The 22111-nt window shown below is 42.0% G+C and overlaps 1 pseudogene across 1 annotated transcript; it reads left to right on the top strand.

Moving 5' to 3' along the window:
- Positions 1-137: 137 nt before the first annotated feature.
- LOC147860818 (putative aldo-keto reductase 1) lies at positions 138-3258 on the top strand (annotated as a pseudogene). The gene is made up of 5 exons (XR_015530116.1): positions 138-312; positions 1287-1454; positions 1562-1762; positions 2452-2660; positions 3006-3258. The product of XR_015530116.1 is annotated as a putative aldo-keto reductase 1 (transcript).
- Positions 3259-22111: the final 18853 nt, after the last annotated feature.

Here is a 22111-nt window from a genome sequence, read left to right on the forward strand (position 1 = left end):
TGATCGAATCTATGTATGTATGAAGACAACACTTTCACGTCTATGTTTCCAGCATGCAGTGCTTCATGATTGTTTTTATTACCTCTCGCTGTCTTTCCCTGGAACGGCAGTGTAACCAATGGAAATGTTGTGAAGAAGATCGAATGTCAAGCCTTGGAAGGATAGAACGTGCATGACAAGCATATTCTATTGGGTCATAAGAAACAAGGACAGCTCTTTCCCACTTGATTATGATACCAATCTCCCAGAGAAACGCAAAACCCTCAGGCTATGGCTGTTCCCCTTCGACCCCTTGGAACTCAAGGACTCCAGGTTTTTATCCTCTCCTTTTTCTTCTTCTTCCTCTCCTTCTTTCTCTTGCATTCTAGACATCTAAATGGAGAATGAGGAAAGTGACATCTAGGAGAGTAGAGGGAGGAGAGTAGAGGGAGGAGAGAGAGGGAGAATGAAGAGATTAACATCTAGGGGAGGGAGAGGGGGAGAGATTAACATCGATGGAAGCAAGAGAAATTAACATCTACTAGAGGCCGAAATCAGTGTATGAGACAAATCATGATTACAAATACCAATACTAGAACAAAACTAAAAGCTTTTGGTTTCTAAAGGATCATCAAATCCATGATAATCATCTTAATGCATGGGGTAGAATGATTCTTGAGATTGGTCAAAGCATGATGTGCATAACTAGTATGTCTGGGATGAATTGTGGTAAGGAGAAATGGTATCTTAGTTTACTTGGCATAGTGGAATGAGGCTATGACGAACTTCATCAAATGCATCTGGGCGTCCTAGGGTGGATAGGACACGGTGAGCAATAATCTCAATGATCTGGTGCAGACAGGAATTGGCCTATTACACTATGGAGCACATGAGATAAATGTGTATCGATACAAGGGGCCTGATGAATCGTAACCAATTCATTGCATTCCTCATCAATTATCTTCCAAAGGCCAAAGTGACCTATGAGACCATAAGTTACACCACGTGAAACTATAGGCATTTGTGACCTATGGAGAGTGCATAATGATATAAGAAAACCTGATCTTAAATCTGTCCTATGACATCTGGAAAAGTTAGGGAGTTTCTTTTCCATTCATGGAGTAATAGAAAATGATGAGAAAGCACCCCAAATTTATAGACGGGAATCAATAAAAAATTTATTCATAAATTTCTATATCTTGAAACTCGTACACTGGCATTGAGTTGTGAACTTCGGTCTGGGTATATGTCCTTGATAGATTAATTGCATACTTTGGCAATCATGTTGCTTATTTTGGGTTGCTTAGGTTTCTGCGTTTGTCTATGGATGTATGGCGCTATCATTTGGCTATCAGCCATTGACATCTGAAGAGCAAAGCATCGAACTCATAAAGCATGCCTATGATCAAGGAATCACCTTCTTTGACACTTCTGATGCGTATGGACCATTTACAAATGAAGTGTTAGTTGGAAAGGTAGAAGAGGAATCTGAAAGAAACATATCCTTAAGTTTACATACAAGAACATTTATGTAGTTATACACTGAAGAATGATTTTCATTTCTCATTTGTGATTCAACAAGGCTCTCAAATTTCTACCCCGAGAGAAAATTCAGCTTGCAACAAAGTTTGGCTGTGTGCATGAGAATGGAGGAGGTGTGGTGAAAGGAGGGAAGGGTTATGTACGGAAGGCTTGTGAAGATAGCCTGAATAGGTTGGATGTTGATTATATTGATCTTTATTATCAACATCGTATTGATGCTTCTGTTCCAATAGAAGAGACGGTATGTGTCATATCAATGGAAGAAAAGTTGGTCCCTTTTTCTGAAATAGAAGCATCTAACTTGCGAAATTTTTTACATCTTAATAGGAACCTAAGTAACCTATTGGCTTTATAGAAATGAAGAAAAATCTTCAGTTTAAATTATAACAAACTTAAGGTATTTATATCAAAAGGCATTTGTTTGTTTTTGTCAATGTATACTTAGCCGCCTGGACCTCCTGAGAGTGCTGGTTTCAAATCCCTGATACTCATGTCTATGACTTAGTTGTTTAGTCTTTTGTATTTGTTGCAAGAACAACACATGTATCTCTTATTTTCATAATGGTTTGTTTGCTTGTACTTTTCTAGAACTAAATAATTGTGCAATATGTTCTTGGTTGTGATGAATGCATGGAATGTTTTGGCTTGAGATTTAAGCAGGAGTAGATACTGGTAGAATGCCACATTTCTCATCTAATGTTTCTAAATATCATAGAGTCATCCACTTTTGTGCTATTTAGCTCACATTTGTTCTTATAAAGAGTTATTATCTCTCATTCTTATAACATTGATTTTCTTTGTCGAAAAGGGTGAATCATCTAATAGAATTCTCTTCCATCCACAGCTCATACAAATGGGAGCTTTTCTGTCTTTGCAACTGTCAAAACCAAAATTTCAACGACCTTTCTGATGGTTTATTTGGAAATTCAGGTTTCTGAAATGAAAAAGTTAGTGGAAGAAGGAAAAGTAAAGTACATCGGTCTATCTGAGGCAAGCCCTGGTACTATTCAGAGAGCTCATGCAGTTCATCCTATCAGTGCTGTACAGATAGAATGGTCCTTGTGGACAAGGGATGTTGAAGATGCAATCATACCATTGTGCACCTCTTCACCAAGGAGATGATGTAGTACCTATTCCTGGTAAGCAAAATGCATAGCATGTTGGTGCAAAGAAATATTTCGACAATGTGGTAGTAATGGCCCACGGGTTAATGTGTCTATCAAGGATTATATTACTGTTTTAGGAAGACCAGCACTTGATTTTTGAAAATGATCATGGTATCCTTCTTGGACTTTAAAACGTAGTGGAATTCCTCTTGACCCTGAAACATTTTCTATGAAATAATCATTTCCTGTGTATACTTGTAAATTTTGAACATCTAGGGGAATTCTGGTAACTATTCAAATAGTTAAGCATCTATAGGTACTATTGTTGTCAAGAAGCGCACGCATGACATTTGAAATCCTAAAAACCAAAATTTTCAGGCACATCGAAGATCAAGAATTTCGATGAAAATCTTGGTGCTCTTAAAGTTGAACTCTCTCGGGAAGATGTGGAGGAGATTGCTGATGCTGTGCCTATAGATGAAGTTCCTGGATTGAGATACCCTGATTATCATTATAAACAGATATTCAAGTTTGCAGATACCCCACCAGTGTAAGCTATGTTAAGGACTTTGGGGGTGTTGTAAAAGCAGTTATTTATAGTTTTTCTTGTATTTCTCAGCTGATTATGATATGTCATGAGTCCAAATATTAGGAAAGGAACATATAAAAATAGTTAATATTATGGTATGCCTATTTGGAAAACAGTAGGCCACATATTGGTACTGGAAAATGATTGCAGGCATCGACTGATACCAGAGAATTATAAAATGGGCATTTATGAGGCTGTATGATCACTCAATGAAGTGCACGTGTCTAATAATATTTTGTATGAATCCTACATCTTCCAATGATGATTGCGGTATGAGTTTTCTTTAAGACTCTTAATCCAAATCTAGTCTACGACCATCCGTTGATCAATTTGTTTGATATGTAATTACGTGTTCTGTTATGGAGACGGGCGTTGCTACAATTTGTGTACACAATTCCACTCCATTATGTTGCCATTCTTAAGCATACCAAGTGTATGTTTGGATTGGATACCCATCGTACAAACACTATTAGAATTTATTGCATACTCGCACTACTGCTCGAATGAACAATCGAATATCTCTGAAAGGCATGATGGAAGTCTTACCTTTAACTAGGAAAAATAGAGTATTCATTATGTTAATAATTTCTTTTGCTGGATTAATCTATATCCCTCCTATTATAAACTTGAAGGTCACATGATATTTGGAGTCCTTGGGTGAGATTATTCTACTCATTGGAGTTGAAGTTCATCATTGTCACTAGAATTCAAGTAGAAGAAATGCATTATGATTGCTATAGCCTATGGATAAATTTTGGACATACATTGTGCTCATGAATCATCAAGCAACCACCTTGTATCTTGTAAGATTTTTCAAGAATGGAGCTACTAATGACCATTCCTTAGCTATGAATCAAATGCACAAAAAAACAATATATGTGTATGTTCATTAAATTCTATATTATGTTTGTCGTGGAAATCACAATATTTGATTTCATTAGAATGCAAAAAAACTTGTTTTTAAATTTATGAATTGGATCAAGGGCTCAATTGGTTTCCTTAATGTAGTAACAAAAGTGGAGTGAGATGTAAAGGATTTGAAAAAATTTAAAGATATTATGGTTGATGAGCACTAGTTTAGTGACGAGTTAAAGAGGGAAATGAGGATGCATTAGTCGATTGGTAAATTAAAGTACTTTAGAAGTGAGGTGAATGTTGTGTGTGTGAAGAATGGGGAGAATGAGATGCCATCACAAGTTTTTTTTTCCAAAAAAAAACTCCTTCCATTAGGTATAAAATTTACAGATGAGAATGTTATATATAAATGCCAATAGGGATGAGATAATTCCATCTTTTGTGGAGGCCCACTGACTCAAGAAAGGGAGAGGACAACCATTGTTGGATGAAGTCTAATCGTTGTCTTTCGACTTCATCAGATCCACCCGTGAAGCCATCGTATTGGCTCTTTAGAGTGACAACAACATCACTCCATATCTCCTGCAATAACATTGCTTGATGCACGGTTTGATTGAAAAGGACCTGTCTACATCGTTGTTTTCAGAGAATCCAAAGAGTTATTGGGCTGACCAATTCCAACATAACTTGAGCTTTGGCATTAATAGGCATTGAGTGGATATTGTCGATGGTGGAAAACATTAATATAGGCACAACCGTGTAAGTCCTATATTAAATGAACATGGGAGTGGAGGATCTATAACGTATCCCACACAAATACAAAATCCTATTTAAGGCTTAAGGTCAACACACTAACAAGATTCTATCTAGGTAACTACTAAGTTACGTGTGTTGACTAACTAATTAAATCTAGTTGAGCTTGATATCTCAACAAGCTCTAACCTAACGTTGTAACAAATACGATCAATCTTGTATCTTGAGTCTCGGAGTACAAAGTTAGAGAATAACGAGAGCTTCCATTAGAGCTTGAACTGTGTCTACGTTTCCATCATTTCTTCTGTCATACTCTCTCTGTTGTTTGCAATACACATAACCGATAGGTCCTCACATTCTTCCGTGCATATCTGCCCACAAGTGGTATCAGAGTGACTTGTTGTTCAATGGCAACAAAAACAACAAAGACAGTTGAAAGAAAAGATTGGGTCAATAAAATCTCACTTTCGAAAGAAGAACATGGCTTCATCATCCGAAAACAGGAGTTGAAATCTGAAAGTTAGATGGCAAAAACTTTACCTCATGAAAGGAGATAATGCAGGATGTGTTGATCATCAGAAGACAGGTCGAAGCCATTTGACACAGTGAGAAACTTGCTTCGATGACAGCCGAAGAGTGGAAATCCATAGACAAAATCGCGCGCTCCACCATCCGAATGCATTTGGTAAAAAATGTCTACTTCAACATGGCCAAGGAGACGACATCATTCTCATTATGGGAGAAGTTGCACGCTGTGTACGAAAAGAAGTCCCGATCTTCGAAATTGATACTGATCAAACAACTGCTCAACATGAAGATAAGAGAAACCAATCCAATCACTTCCAACATCAACACCTTCAGCCGAGTGTTGTTTGAACTCTCCTCCCAAAGGATTAACTTCGAAGAAGAAGTTAAAGCCCTTGCCCTCTTATCGAGCTTGCCGACGAGTTGGGAGGTATTCTACACGACATTTGCCAATAGCCGACCAAATCTAAATCTAGAGGAAACAAGCGGCCAAGTCTCACAGAGGACATTCAATGAAAATCGATGGAACTCACCATTGACGAGTCGGTAGAAGCCCACCACTCGACCGAGTCGATCGAGCGATTTAGTTGATCGAGGGAACAAGCCGACAGAACCGGTCAGTCAATCCAGAAGGGGTCATGAACATAGCCGAAAAGACCGACCCAAACCTATGGCATGGCCGACTCAGCCATATGTCTCAAGCAGACTTGATAGGCTAATGACGGTCGGCTACATTCCGAAGCTCCATGCAAAGACAAACTTTTGCGAGCATGTCGATACGGGAAATAGACCCGAAGTCCGCACTCTCTCCATTACGAGATGGTACGACAACCCCTAGAGCTGATCCATACAGATATATGTGGGCCGATGCCCGAGAGATCACTAGGCGGCTCTCGATACTTCATCACATTCGTTGATGATTGTACTTGGAAGCTCTAGGCCTACTCGATTAGGCCCAAAGAAAAAGCGCTCGAGATCTTCACTCGATGGCTAGTTGAAGTGGAGCATCGGTTAGGACACAGGGTGAAGACACTTCGACCCGATAACAGAGGAGAATACACCTCCTGAGCCTTCAAGCAGTACCCGTTCGACAAAAGGATCTGGCATCAAAAGACCATTCCATACACACCCATGCAAAATGGAGTGGCTGAACGAATCAACCAAACGATCCAGGAGAGGGTGATAGCAATGCTCCAACAAGTCAGAATAAAGCTAGAGTTCTAGGTTGACGCATTGCAAATGACAGTTTAGTTGATAAATCTATCGTCGTCGAAAGCAATCAGGCTCGAAGTGCCATAGGCACTATGGTTAGGCAAACAACCGACCTAAGATAGAATTCGTACATTCAGATATTCATCCCCAGGGAGAAAAGGACCAAATACCCCATGCAACCAAATGCATATTTCTCAGTTATGGAAACGATGGGGAATTCGGCTACAAACTATGGGACCTAAACAACCGGAAATTGATCCGGAGCAGTGATGTAGTCTTTGTAGAAACAAATAGCATGCGGAAGCAATAGAAAACAGAAGACAGAAAACAAGTTTAATGGAGAGCTTAACAGTACGCGGGAGAGACAGAGAGAGAGCACACAGAAACTCAATTAAAAAAATACTACTCAATCTGTACATCGTATGTGTTCAGTGAACACTTTTATACAAGTCCATCCGGACTGACAGAAGTACGGCTCACATGAGCGTATGACACTAACTACGAGATATTAACTCCTTAGTAGACTGGCTTCTACTTGGCTTCCAGTTCCTGCTTGATCCAACTAACCGGCTCCCCAACTCACCGGCTCACTTGCTCACCGGCTCACTGATCCGGCTCATCCTTTTGGATGCCGATCCGAATCTGGTTGAGCTTGCCGCTCAACACTCCCCCTCAAGCTCAATTTGAGGTCGGATCGTAGTGTCAGTCCCTATGGCAGTCGGTCCTTCCACCTGGCTCCTTCTGGTGTCACTCCGCCTCGCTCGCGCTCCTCGTTCGGTCCGGTCCCGTTTGCCGCGACCCTTCTGTTTCTGCGCATCACGACCTCCTTGGTCGGCTTGTCTGTTCAACAGGCCCAAATTAGCTCCCTCGCTGTTGTGACTTCAACGCTTGTCGACCTGCCGATTCCTTCGTGTTGGCGTCGACTTTTGCTGCCATCTCGTCCTCTTGGCCTTGAATTGATCCGGTTCTTCCGAATCCTTCTGTAGAACTGAATCAACTGTCTTGTCTCTGATTCGTTCTAGCTCTTGTTCGAATCGGTTGCTCCCGATTCGTCTTCCCGTTCCAGGCCCTTCACCACATTGGACCATGTCCGGGTCTTGGCCTTCTTCTTCCGATCGGCTCTGTCCTTCTTGACTCTGCCTCCGCTGTCGCTTGTTCCGACTTGTTCGGATGTGTCAACTTCCTTTGTCGACTCGGCTCCTTTCTTCTTCCTTTCTCTTTACTTGTCGGTTCTTCCCCCACCGGCGCAATCGGCAGTCTCTTTGCCTTTGCCCGTTCCGGTGGTCCCCTTGCCCATTCTCCCCCTCAAGTGTGGCACGTTGAGATGCTGAACACCAAGCATTTCGGTGAAGTGTTGCAACTTGTCCGATCCGAGCGGTTTGGTGAAGATGTCGGCAACTTGCCGATCTATATGAACATACCGAAGTTCGACTTCACCGCTCAGGACACGCTCACGCACAAAGTGATAGTGCACTTCTATGTGCTTTGTGCGAGCATGGAGTACGGGGTTCTTGGCGAACTGCATGCTGCTCATATTGTCGCAGTAGATCAGGATCGGGGTCAACACCTCGATCCGTAGGTCTTGCAGTAGTCGCCGAAGTCTAATGGCTTCATAGGTGGCGACGGTAGCACCTCGATACTCAACCTCAGTGCTCGACAGAGCCACTGTTGGCTGCTTCTTGCCGCTCCACGCAACAACCGCGCTACCGAGGGAAAACATGTAACCGGAAGTTGATCTGCGATCTGACGCATCGCCGGCCCAGTCGGCATCCTTGTAACCGACTAGCTCTTCGGTTATACCTCGCCAATATAACAGTCCCCGGTCCTTCGTGCTGCTCACATATCACAAAATTCGATGTGCGCACAGAAGGTGCTCCACGGTTGGCTTTTGCATATATTGGTTGATCACGCCGACCGGATAACTGATGTCAGGTCGGGTGATTGTTAGATATATAAGGCTTCCGACGATTTGTCGGAACCATTTATCATCGTAGGCCGGTTCGGAGTTGGGACAGAGCTTCACTAAAAAATTAATTAATTAATTAATTTAAAAATAAATAAATTTAATTCACTAAAAAAAAGAACAATTATTCATTAATAAATTATAAAAATATGATTAGTATAAACTCTCCTTTCTAGTGTCAAATATAAAAAGAGGAGAGTTTATGAACCTTTATTTTATTTAAATAATTGATTATTTTATTTAAAAAAAACGAATATTTTTATATTTACTATGAAAACATGATTAATGTGAAGTCTCAATTTTAATGTCAGGTAAAAATATCCATAAATTTTGGGAAAAGAAAAGGTGAAGAATTAATGAACCTTTATTTTATTTTATTTATTTATTAAAAATAAAACAAAAATTTAATTTAATTAATTAATTAATTTAGTAAAGAATCAAGATCTCCAATGAAAATTTATTGCTGTCAAGTCTCTCTCAACTCTCTATTTTATTATCCCCTTTTTATTGTCAAGCCCCCCTTTTTTTCCTAAGAAACTAAAAGGAGGGAGTTCATCTCCTTTTTTTTCCTTTTAAAAAAAAAAGAATACTTGACCACACGAATGTATGCGTATTCGTTTGCATTCGAATGGAAAATCCCACGAATGCGAATATGTCAATCTATGTTTAACACATAGTGTCTTTGTGAGAGCAATATGCCGTCGGGGGTTCGGATCACCTCGATCCCAAGGAAATAGTGAAGGTTCCCTAGGTCCATCTCAAATGCGTCCGACAGTCGGGACTTGACTCGGTTGATTTCATCGAGTCCAGGTTCGGTGATGACTAGATCATCAACATACAGCAAGATGCAAACCAAACCGTCCGGACCTAAAAACGAAGAACGAAGAGTCGGACTTGGAGGCCGCAAACCCCAACTTACACAACTGGTGCGTAATCTTCGCATTCCAAACTCGGGGGGCTTGCATCAGGCCATAAAGTGACTTCTTCAGCCGGCATACAGCCGACTTGTTCATCTCCGACTGAAAACCGGGAGGTTGGGTCATAAAGACCTCTTCTTCTAGACCGCCTTGAAGAAATGCATTCTTCACGTCCATCTGGTGAAGATGCCACTCCCTTGCCGCAGCAACCACCATCACCACACGAACCGTCATCATCTTCACTACTGGAGCGAAGGTCTCATCATAGTCGATTCCGTGGGTCTGCGCGTATCCCTTCACCACTAACCGGGCCTTGTACCGGTTAACTGAACCGTCGGCGTTGTACTTTACCTTGTACACCCACTTACATCAGATCGGTTTACAACGTCGGGGAGGGTCGACTAGGTCCCACGTGTCGTTGGCATCAAGTGCCCGCATCTCTTCCTCCATAGCGGCACGCCAATGTGCGTCGTTTGCCGCTTCTGCGTAGCTCCTCGGCTCACGCACTTCCGCCACCTTGGTCATGTACGCATAGTGATGCGCCATGTACTCATTGTACCCGTACCGCTTAATAGGTTCCTTCTGGCGGGTTGACCGGTGTAACCCATTGTTACCCGGTTTGAGGCCCTTCTTGGCCGGTTCGGTCTTCGGTGCCGAAGAACCATCGTTTTTCTTTCCGGAGTCAGATCCGCTCAGATCCGACTCATCATTACCGGTTTCATAATCCGACATCTTCTTCTTCCCCTTCTCTTTGCGCATAAACCGTCTCCTCGGTTCCTTGCGTGGGGAGAGCACGACAGAGTCTTCACTACTCGCCGGTTCCTCTTCTGACTGGTCGGATTGACCCAGTCTCTCGTTCGGCCCACTCAACCGAAACAATTCCGGACTCTCTTCTTGAGTCCCGGATTCATCATCTTCTAGCTGGACCGGTTCAGGCTCACTAGCCTCATCCTCCTGTATCGGGTTGGGGTCGGAAGTCGGAGCCAGTAAGGCATACCATGATGCCGTCTCATCAAACTCCACATCCTGGCTAACTCGGACCTGCTTCGTCCGAGGGTTGTAACATTTATACCCCTTTTGCTCATGCGAGTAATCGACTAGGCTGCATTTCTCCGACTTTGCATCCAACTTCCTTCGCTTCTTATCCGGTACATGCACATATGTAGTGCTACCGAATATCCGAAGGTGTCACAAATTCGGCTTGCGCCCGAAATACAGCTCATGCACGGACACCTTGTCACCGATCTTGTTTTGGATGTAAATGACCATCCGGACCGCCTCCGCCCAGTAGAAATGGGGCATGCTCTTCTCTTTCAACATTGCCCTTGCCGTGTCGACAAGCAACCAGTTCTTCCTTTCGGCCACACCATTTTGCTCTGGTGTGTATCTGCAACTGAACTCTCTCCGAATTCCTGTTTGCTGCAGATAACTGTTGAATTGGCCGGAAAAGTATTCTTTTCCACCATCTGACCGCAGGCACTTGATCTTCCTCTCTGATTCCCGTTCCACCATGCTTTGGAGGTTCCGGAAACAGTTGAAGACTTTGCTCTTCCGCTCAATGAGGTAGATCCATGTGTGTCGGCTATAGTCGTCAATGAAGGAGACGAAGTATCGACTCCCGCCAAGACTCACGTTCTGTGCCGGTCCCCATACATCCGAATGAATAAGGTCGAGCTTGTTACGACTACGGTTTCATTCGGTGGGGAATGGAAGCCGGTGTTGCTTCCCGAGTTGGCAGGCTTCACATACTTGGGCCTTCCGGCCACTGAACTTCGGCAAACCGAAAACAAATTGTTTCGATTGCAGGTCTTGAAGCCTCCGGTAATTGACGTGGCCGATCCGCTTGTGCCAGAGATCGATGTCCGATTCAATCTTCTATCCTTTGGCGAACAAAGAGGTGCCGACGTCATTGGTGTTGAGGATGAATATCCTCCCGTTTCTGCGCCCTTGCGCAATAATCTGGCCCTCCTCCTCGATGAAGCACCCGAGGTGCGTAAACCGCACCTGCATTCCCTGGTCGACGATTTGTCCAACTGACACCAGGTTCTTCGTGATAGTCGGAACGTGTAATACGTTCATAAGCTTCCCCCTCTGTCTGACATGGCTCAAAGGGACTTCACCGATATGCACGATAGGGTGAGGAGTGTCATCTCCGGTTTTGACAACTCCCAGTTGTTCCGGTTTCTCCAGGAAGGAGAACCACTCCTTGTGGTTCGTCATGTGATTTGAAGCACCGGAATCAACATACCATACGTCCTCTGATTTGGAAGTGGTCTTCTTCATCGAATTTGCCTCGTGCTTCATCACCAAGGTAGGCCCCTTACTGGCTTTTCCGGTTTTGGATCCTCCCGATCCTTCTGCGTAGTGCGAGTATTGCCAGTTCTCATGACCGGTTTTGTCGGATCTAGATCTGTCCGAATCGGCGCGCTTCTTCTAGCACTCGCTTTCTCTGTAGCCCTTTTTGCCACAGTACCAACATTCCGTGGCGGATTTGTCTTGCCGGTCTCCGGCGCTACCTTGACTCCCCTTGGTTGTGGATGTCCCGGAATTGCTATCGGCATGGTCTCTGTGCCGTCTTTCCTGCTCTTGCCGGCCGCCTCTAGTGTGTGCTGACCCGCCTCGTCCACCACGCCCACGGGGCCAATCCGCCTCCGTGTATAACATCCGGCTGTCAATGGGTGCATTTGTTGACGCACCGGCGTGGTTCTCCTCTACAAGGAGCATTGACTGTAAGTCGAAAAATGACGGTGTAATCTCCCTCGTACAGACCGCCGTTCGGAAAGCTCCGAACCTGGACGCTAACCCACCAAGTCACACTTGCACCATCTCATCCTCCTCGACGTTTACATTGCCGGAGGTGAGTGAGTCACAAATTTCCTTGATTCGGGCCGTGTAATCGGCCACAAACAGATTTTTCTGTCGGACATTGCTAAGCTCCTGCCTGAGCTGCAACTTCCTGGCCGTTGTGCTTGCAGCAGAAACCTTCTTCAGGTTTCCCCAAACTTCTTTTGGCATCTTGGCATCTCAGATATGGCTTACCAGCTGGTCTCCGACACTGGACACAAAGCAGTACATCACTCTGCTTGCCGATTGTTCCCACACAGGGAAGTCCTTGTGTGTCGCATCAGGTGTTGTGTCGTTAGCTCCGTCGACATAGCTCCAATACCCATGCCCAAGCAGGTACTGGTGCATCTTGTAAGACCAAGATGCATAGTTGGTTCTGTCGAGCTTCTCCACCAGGAGTGAGCTAGCCATTCCTCTGTCCATTTTTTTTTTTACACTGTTCTGTTCTCACAACCTGTAGGGTTTGTCTTGCGAAAGCGAATGTCGGCTGCAGAGGTCTTCAACCCTCGCGCTCTGATACCATGTAGAAACAAATAGCGTGCGGAAGCAATAGAAAACAAAAGACAAAAAACAGGTTTAATGGAGAGCTTAACAGTACATGGGAGAGACAAAGAGAGAGCACACAAAAACTCAATTAAAAAAATACTACTTAGTCTGTACATCGTATGTGTTCAGTGAACACTTTTATACAAGTCCATCCGAACTGACAAAAGTACAGTGTACTTCAATGCTCACATGAGCATCTGACACTAACTATGAGATATTAACTCCTTAGTAGACTAGCTGCTACTTGGCTTCCGGTTCCTGCTTGATCCAGCTAACCGGCTCCCTAGCTCACCGCCTCACTTGCTCACCGCCTCACCGATTTGGCTCATCCTTCTGGATGCCGATCCGGCTCAGGCTTATTTAGCCGATCCGGATCCGGTTGAGCTTGCTGCTCAACAGTCTTCAATGAAGACTCTATTCTCTCTCAGCGGAACCAACAAAAGAAAGTTGGCAAAAAGGTCTCTTTAGAAATCGTAGAAAGACCGACCCACCGGGCCGAATCGGAGATTCGACAAACAGTCGACATAGACCGAGCCGATACCACACCTGCCAACTCCGAATCGGCAAGAGGTCCACTAGTCGAAATTGATCCGACTAAGAGATTGACAAGAGTCGACAAAGACAAAATCAAAATGACCAAGGAAAAGACCACTCTATCAATGAATCCCACAATAGGGGAGGACAACTTGACATCGCCGAAATCCGATCACAAGGGCGGGTCATCCAACAAGACTCCTGAAGACTGTCAAAACAATACCGATCAGTCGATCGAGCCACCTAAAGAAATCGAACAGACAACATCGACACCCAAGAGATCCAGACGAGTCAAAAGACTGACAGAGTTCTATCAACCGGGTCTCGACAAGTACACTGATGCAGGCGAACCAAGCACATATGAAGGAGCTATAGCCGCACCAGACGCCGACACATGGCTACAAGTCATGAAATCCGAGATGGACTCGATTCATTAGAATCAGACATGGGAGCTAGTCGCACTACCAGATAGAAGGAAGCCGCTACCCTACAAATGGGTCTTCAGGTACAAATACGAACATGGAAGGATTCAAACAAGCCCAAATACAAAGCTCGGCTTGTCGCGAAAGGATTCAAACAAGAACATGGGGTCGACTATGACGAGATATTCTCACCAATAGTCAAGATGACCACCCTTTGGCTCCTACTTGGGGTCATGGTGACGAAAGACCTAGAGCTCGAGCAGATGGACGTAAAGACGACATTCCTCCACGGAGACTTGGAAGAAGACATCTACATGTCTCAACTAGTAAGCTTCACGGTGAAAATCCACCACTATGTGCGGATCGTGAGGATGAACCGCCAGGGTTATGGACTAGAAGTGTCATGATATGGCAAGACTCGAACCCGTGACCTTATGTGACATGGGTCGAACTCTTAACCATTACACTATCTATTGTAATACATAGAATATTATTTTTATTTAAGTTTTAGAAAATTAATGTATATTCCAGATTTCTCTGGAACATTCTAGAAGCTTCAGGACTACTCTTGAGAACACTATAAAAGGAGGCACAAGGCATTATTTCGAACCAAATCGGTTCAACACCAGTCTTAAGCCTCCTAGCATTCCTTGTATATTCTTCTCACATAATATATCGCTGTCATCATCATTTTCTCTCCCTCGATCTCTCACTCACTCACACACACACACACACACACACACACTCACTCTCTCTCTTTCTCTTAGCATTTTCTTTCTTTCTGTGCATCTGTTTCTCTCCCTCCATCATTATGTACGTTCTATAGCTCATTGGAAAGCTCTTTCAGAGAGCTTTCTAACGAATGTTTATTTGCTGAATTTCGTTGCTGGAGTGAGGAGTTATGAGCATTTTTGTCTGCAACCCTCTTTGCCCCACGGCTCCTCAAACTCAATGTAGATTTTGAAACCCTAAATCGATTGAAAGGTAGATTCTACTTCTTCTATCATTTTATTAATAGTAAATATGCCAAGAGGAGTAAAAGCCAATGATGATGTGATTGAAAGCCCAAACAATCAAATGCATACATTGTTAATGGAAAAGATCGCAACTATGTATATCTCATTGCAAGAGACAGTGATGCATATGCAAAGCGAATTGTATGCTTGTAAGGAGAGGGAATTAACTCTTCACCATACACTGGAAATGCAAAAGTTAGAGATGAAAGCTTTGCGTGAAGAACTACATGCAATGAAGAACATGACTATTCAAATGCAAGATAATAGGATGGAAGGCAAATGTCGAAATAAAATCTACAATTGAAGGGAAGGAAGACGTGATCATGACAAGGTGGAAAGATGTTCTCTTAAAAGAAACACCAAAAATCACGCAAAAACATCCTAATACCATGAATGTGTTAGATGTAAAGGAGCAATATGAAATCGAAAGAAGAAAGAATAATATTGTCATTAGAGGTATGCAAGAGAATGAAATAGAGAATGCATTATCTCTTGGACAAAATATTACGAAATTCTTTGAGGATCACTTTGCTATGCGAGATGTTATTGTATATGCCGCACATCGGGTTGGCAAAAAGCAACAAGAGGGAAAGACATCTGGAGCTATTATTTGTACAATCCCCAATGAAGGTAAAAGGGCAATGATTCTAGATAGTAGTAAGGTGTACTTAAATGGGACAAGTTATTTTGTAACGGAGGATAGAACTCCACAAGAGCAAGAACGTAGAAGGCAAGCACATGCACCACGAAAAGCAAATCAAAATGCATAGCAAGCAATGACCTATGGGACTATAAGTGCTTCACGTTTGAAAGTAATGTTTTGGAATTGTAGAGGATATCCATGGAATAAGGGTTTAGGACTCAATGATGTAGCTCAAGGTATGGAAATTATATTTTTGGCTGAAACATGGGAGCATGAGGCAAAACGTATACCTACGATAGACGATTACCTCATAAAATCGATATGGCCTCACTCCAAAGGGAATATTGGGCGTGCCGAGATAGCATGTATCTACCATGAGAGCTTAGATAATTCTATCAAAGTATGCAAATATGATGACTATAAGAGATACATATGGATAGAGGTTAATTTGGGGAAAGAGAAGTTGTATATAGTTGCATGTTACATTCCTCACAAAGACTCAAACTACTATAGTAGGTTTGGGTTAGATTGTGATGATCCTTTTATAGAGTTATGCCATGATATACTTTCATTTGAGAAGCTTGGTAAAGTTTTAATTATAGGAGACTTCAATGCAAGAGTGGAAATTTCCAAAACGTGGAGAAATTTGAAGAAAATGTAGTAGAACATTGTCTATTGCATGACTTAGAGGATTGTGTCATGTCAGATTATAGAAAACTTTTGATACATATGCTAAATTGCACAAACTTGATTATCCTAAATGGTATAAAGGCATTCCCATTGACAAATGTGCTCACATGTTTACCATCCTTGGGTGGAGGAAGTGTGGTTGATTATGCATTAATGTTGGCATGTGATCTATCATTGGTGAATGTGTTTAAAGTTGGTTCTCTATCTCCGGACTCAGACCACAGGCCATTGTACTTAGAGTTTGCAATTCCACATTCCACTAGATGTCGTGAAGTGAAAGATGAAAAGAGATGTATCATCCGACCGTGCCACGAAAAAGCTAAGATGTATGCAAATGAAGTGGAGAACCATTTGTTAAATTTCTCTCTAAGCAACGCTGTTAAAGAAAATTGGCAACATTTGAAGGATATAATCCTTAAGGTTGGATATCAATGGTTTAAGAGACATGTGGGTGGGCATAAGGTGTTTAATTTTCCATGTAATTCTTGGTTCGGATGTATGTAAGATGTATCTCAAATGGTTTAAGTCCATAGAAGGGGGAATGAAAAGATTGTTGCATGGCACATATACAAGAAAGTAGTGAGGAGAAAAAGAAGAAGATATTTCCAAATGCAAGAGATGAAAAAGAAAAACTTGTTTAAGCTCAAACCAAAATTAGCATGGGGACAACTCAAGGGTAAGAAAGAAGATGTGAAAGGTCACTTTACAAATACAAGAAAGTAGTGAGGAGAAAAAGAAGAAGATATTTCCAAATGCAAGAGATGAAAAAGAAAAACTTGTTTAAGCTCAAACCAAAATTAGCATGGGGACAACTCAAGGGTAAGAAAGAAGATGTGAAAGGTCACTTTACAAATGAAGAGATGCTAGACTATGTACAAAGGTTATATATGCATGAAGGTGTGGCTCCTATGGTTGAGAAAATTGAAACTCCATGCACTACATGTATCGATATTGATGATGTCAATAAGGGAATAAAGAATATGGCAAGTGGGAAAGCAATAGATTCAACCTACGTCTCAAGTGAGCTTTTAAAATGGACAATGCCACACACTCGTCATTGGATAATGACAATTTTAGAGCAAGCTATAAAACAAGGATTTCCAAATGATTGGCTTATGAATTGGATTAAACCAATATTTAAAGGCGGAGATAAGAATCAAGTAGCAAATTATCGTACAATAATGGTGAGCTCAACTATTGCTAAATTATATAGTACTACTATGGAGCAAAAGATAAGCACATGGGCTGAGAGTACAAGCAAAAGAGCACTTGGGCAAGCCGAATTTAGACCAAAACACTCCACCGTGGATCATTAGGTCACATTAAGAGTAATCATGGAAGAGAGTCGACTACAAGGAAAAACACTTTATTGTTGTTTTGTTGATTTCAAGAAAGCTTTTGATACCATACCACGAAGTGAGCTTTGGAATAGAATGGTAGACATTGACATGCCATTAGAGTACCTAGTTGTGGTTGCACGCCTATATGAACAAGTTAAATGCCAACTAAAAATGGATAGTGGATTCTCAAAGAGCTTTTTAAGTAACATGGGGGTCAAGCAAGGATGTCCACTATCACCCACACTCTTTGGCTTATGTATTGATAAATTAGAAGAAGTGGTGAATAAGGTTGCAAGAGAAGAAGGATGGAATGGCCCCAATTTGATGCAACATGTTATCTTATTGCTTCTATATGCAGATGATGTGGTACTCTTCTCATATGATGTTGATAGTATGCAACATTTACTTGGGGTATTAGAAGAATTTTGCCATAGTAGTGGACTAGCAGTGAATGTGGAGAAAACAAAAATGATGGTAGTGCAAACCATCCAACCTCATCATTACCCTATGCTCACATATAAAGGTGAACATATACAAGTTGTTAAAAGCTTTAAATATCTTGGTATTGATGTACCTGCCACAAATAAATGGAGTGCATGCTTTGATTCTAGACTCCAAGCTAGTTGGAAATCATATTACCTTTTGGAGAACCAATGCAACCAAAGTGATACTTGTGGATGGGAAGTAAAATTAATGTTGTTCAATGCCATGGTAACTCAAGTATTGCTTTATGGAGTAGAAGTATGGGGTGGCACCATCTCTCTTAATGCATGGAACGAGATTGAGAAAATTCAAAAGATGTTTTTGAGGCAATTAGGAGTTAAATGCACTACCTCTTACCAGGTTATGCTCTTGGAAACGGGTGTTCGACCCATAGAACTATTGGCACTCCAAAGAGTATATAAATACATTACAAAAGTCAAGAATATGCCGAATCATCGATTACCACATCTTTCTTGGAATGTTGGATGTAAGCTACAAAAGAATCATAAAAGTTGACATAAAGAAATGGTTTAGAAGATGGGGTGTGGATGATCTTTTAGAGCTTTCAGGCAATGCTATGCAATATGTAATGATTGAGGAAAGGTTGGTGGAATCATTAAGGATGAAGTGGGAGGATGCTAAGAGGACAAAGCTAGAATACTACATTGCAAATGTCAACCCTAAATGTTGGTCTCAATATAAAGCAAGAATGTCTATTGATCGTATCCAACCTTATCTCATTACCAATATGAGTAGCAATGCTCGTAGAGCCCTTACACTACTTCGCACTCGATCTCACAAGTTAGGTATTGAAGTTGCATCATGGTATCAAAATGTAACAAATTTGAAGACATGTAAAGTATGCAATGAAGGCATGGTAGAGGATGAATGTCACTTGCTCTTCACATGCTCGACATATAGTGCAATTCGTTCAAGATATGTTGACATACTAAGAGGGAGTGATAACTTAAGATCCATACTTAAGACACCACCTAGAAGGTTGAGCTCATATGTGTATGCTTTATTAACACATAGAGACTTTGTGCTTCAACATATGAATACCCCTTCTTAGGAAGGAGACATATATCAAGAACACATGTATACTCTAGTCCCATAGGTCAAAATTGGCCTCTTTATGGACGATAAAAATTCTAATTCTAATTCTAATTCCTTCTCTCGAGTGTTCTACACCCTCTATTCCTCTTAGTACTAATTTATTCTCTGTCTCGGTACTATTCCTGACAGTTTGAATCGATTTTCCCTCCTTTCCTCTTCCTTTTATCTTCTTACATATCCCCTTTTTTCCGGTCTTCTTTCCGGTTTTCCTCATCTTCTTACCCCTTTTTTCCCTTCATACTAATCCTCTTATCCTCCCTAGCAAAATGGAAATTGTTAGCACTCAGGAATACCAATTTGTTTTCTCGAAGCTCCAGTGCTTAAAAGAGAAATTTGTAGCACTAGAACAAGAAAATCACCATTTGCTGGGGGATCTTCAACAAATAGCGCTGGAAAAACAACAACAACACGGGGAGCTGACATTACATGTACAACAACTTGAAGCGACTATTGTATCACTACAACAACAAGGATCAAGCACTCAAGGGATTCACAAAGAACCTAAGATCGGTCTTCCTGCAAAATTTGATGGGACCCAATCATAGTTTAGAGGTTTTCTGAATCAGGTACATTTAGTGATTCAAATGCATCCTTCTCGATATCCCACCGATGCATCATGAGTGGGACTAGTAGGCACTCTACTTAGTGGCTCAACATTGGCATGGTTCGCTCCGTTGTTAGAAAAGGAATCTCCATTACTAAAAAAATTTGAAGAATTTATAAGGGAGTTTAAAACCTGTTTTGGAGATACTGACAGCATAAGGACAACAATCAACAAAATCCGACGATTACGCCAAGGTGATTCTCTAGCCTCCGCATAGGCTGCAGATTTCCGCCTACTCGCCGCCGATATCCCTTGGGATGATCAAGCATTGATGGAGCAATTTCGTTATGGTTTACGCAACAATGTCAAGGATTTACTCTTGACCTTCCCCAAAGAACCAAAGTCATTAACAGAATCAATCAGTCGCGCGGTGAGATGCGACAACCGCCTTTTCGAACGACATTTGGAACGGCAATTCCAGATGTCGAAGGCAAGATCAGAGCCCACCTACGCCTCAGTGGTAGCGAAACCTTTTCCGAGGGAGTCATATAATGCGTCTCCAGTGAATACTCCGACTCCGATGGAGATTGACACTACACGTCGTTGCGGACCATTATCGGAAAAAGAAAAGCAGCGATGTCGAGCAAATCGACTATGTCTTTATTGTGGTGGACCAGGGCATATTGCAGTAAATTATCCCTATAGGCCAAGAAGACAGGTAAGCCAAATAGTTGCTAGTTCTAATTGTACTAAACCCGAGTCTATTTCAGTAGGAATATCTTATAGTCCTAATAGTACTAATAGCCGAAATCTAGCGAACAAATTTGATGTCCTTAGTTAGTTAGAAGAAGAGTTAAACGACAAGTCTAGCCAAAATAGGAGCCGTTTGGTTGGACAGTCCTAGATCTGTGCAACCCATTAGTGGTTCCATTCCCTCTAAGCAAGTTAGCAATGTGTTCATAGCCCAAGTAACAATTAGTACTAAAAGTACCCCTCTAGTACGTGTCTTAACACTTCTAGATTCCGGAGCTACTTCTTGCTTCATGGATAGGAATTTTGCCCAAGCTCATCAGATCTCTCAAAAAACTCCCGTGTCCAGCCTTTGTAGTAGTCATTGATGGTCGTCCCATTGCTTCCGAAAATATCATAGAAGAGTCAGAGCCCGTTAATATTTTCCTAGATAATCTAGCATTGTCGTGTGGTGCATGACACACATGCCAAGTGTCGGGATGTGCGCGTCACAAGTGCGGACAAGCACCGGGCCTCTATACGCTAGTGGTTATGGAGGATTGACTATGGGATTTCCGCGTCTACGGGTTGGTCGAACGGGACCACCAAGGTCTTTGACCGAAGAGAATGAATCGGGTGAGTTGTGCCTGTAAGGAATTGGCCGTTTAGGTTTATTGTTAAGTCGTCCTTTGTTGTCAAAGACGCACCCGAACCCGACTCAACGGCACGGTGGATTGACGTGTAGGCAGTTGAAGTAACGCACTAATGTGGTTGAGAGTGTGTGAGAGAGAGAAACGAAAATTGAGGAAGTGTTTAAGATAGATAAATAGATAGACGGATTGAAATTCCAATTCTACGTTTGAACCCTTGACTTTAATTTAGAAAACCAAGACACATCACCAATAAGATAACTAGGTTTTCTTATTAAAATATCTTGATTTAATCCATAGCTTGATTGCTTGATACATAGCTTGTTTGATTCATCGATTGATTTCCACTTATATAGATGCCCCCATGCATATGTGCATGTGAGGGTGTAAGACATGCATACAATGCATGAAATGCATGCAATGCATGATGACCATACACCTCATCCAAGCTCTCATTATGAGCATTCATATGTGAAAAACATAATGATAGTCTAAAGAAATAACTTAGCCTAATGGTAAGTCAATTGTCTTCTATCTTGGAGGTGCAAGGTTCAATACTTGCACCCCTTCGTATGCTTGAAAATGCAAATAGGCTTTAGGTGTTCTCATTACATTTATATTTACAACATACTAACGTATGAGTGTAACCATCACCCCTTTCATTCGTGTGCACATTACACCTTCTCGATTCCACACGATTTTCACACCGTTGCCGAAAATCTTCACGACAGCGTGTGTAGTATCATTTAATATAATTAGTATCCCAGAACATCCCATTGTGTTAGGATTACCATAGTTCAAATTACATAACCCAGACATAGATTGGAGAACAAGAGAAATCCGGTATCGACAAGCCCGAGGATCTACTCATAAGATTGCAACCATTTCACTACATTAGTTGCGGGAAAAAGGATGCAAGGAAGAAATGTTTCTCTTCGCAATATCAGTAAAACCCTTCGACACCACTAAAGAGGAGTCCACCATTGAACTTCCAAAGAAGTATCATCATTATGCCGATGTGTTCAATAAAGTACAAGCCAATACGCTTCCTCACCATCGACCGTATGATTGCCCCATCGATTTACAATGGGAAAAGAGCCACCATGGGGACCG

Source organism: Azolla caroliniana, unplaced genomic scaffold (genome assembly GCF_043228905.1).
Source record: "Azolla caroliniana isolate FFs.n. ecotype wild unplaced genomic scaffold, voAzoCaro1.0.p SCAF_8, whole genome shotgun sequence".
Classification (NCBI taxonomy): Eukaryota; Viridiplantae; Streptophyta; class Polypodiopsida; order Salviniales; family Salviniaceae; genus Azolla; species Azolla caroliniana.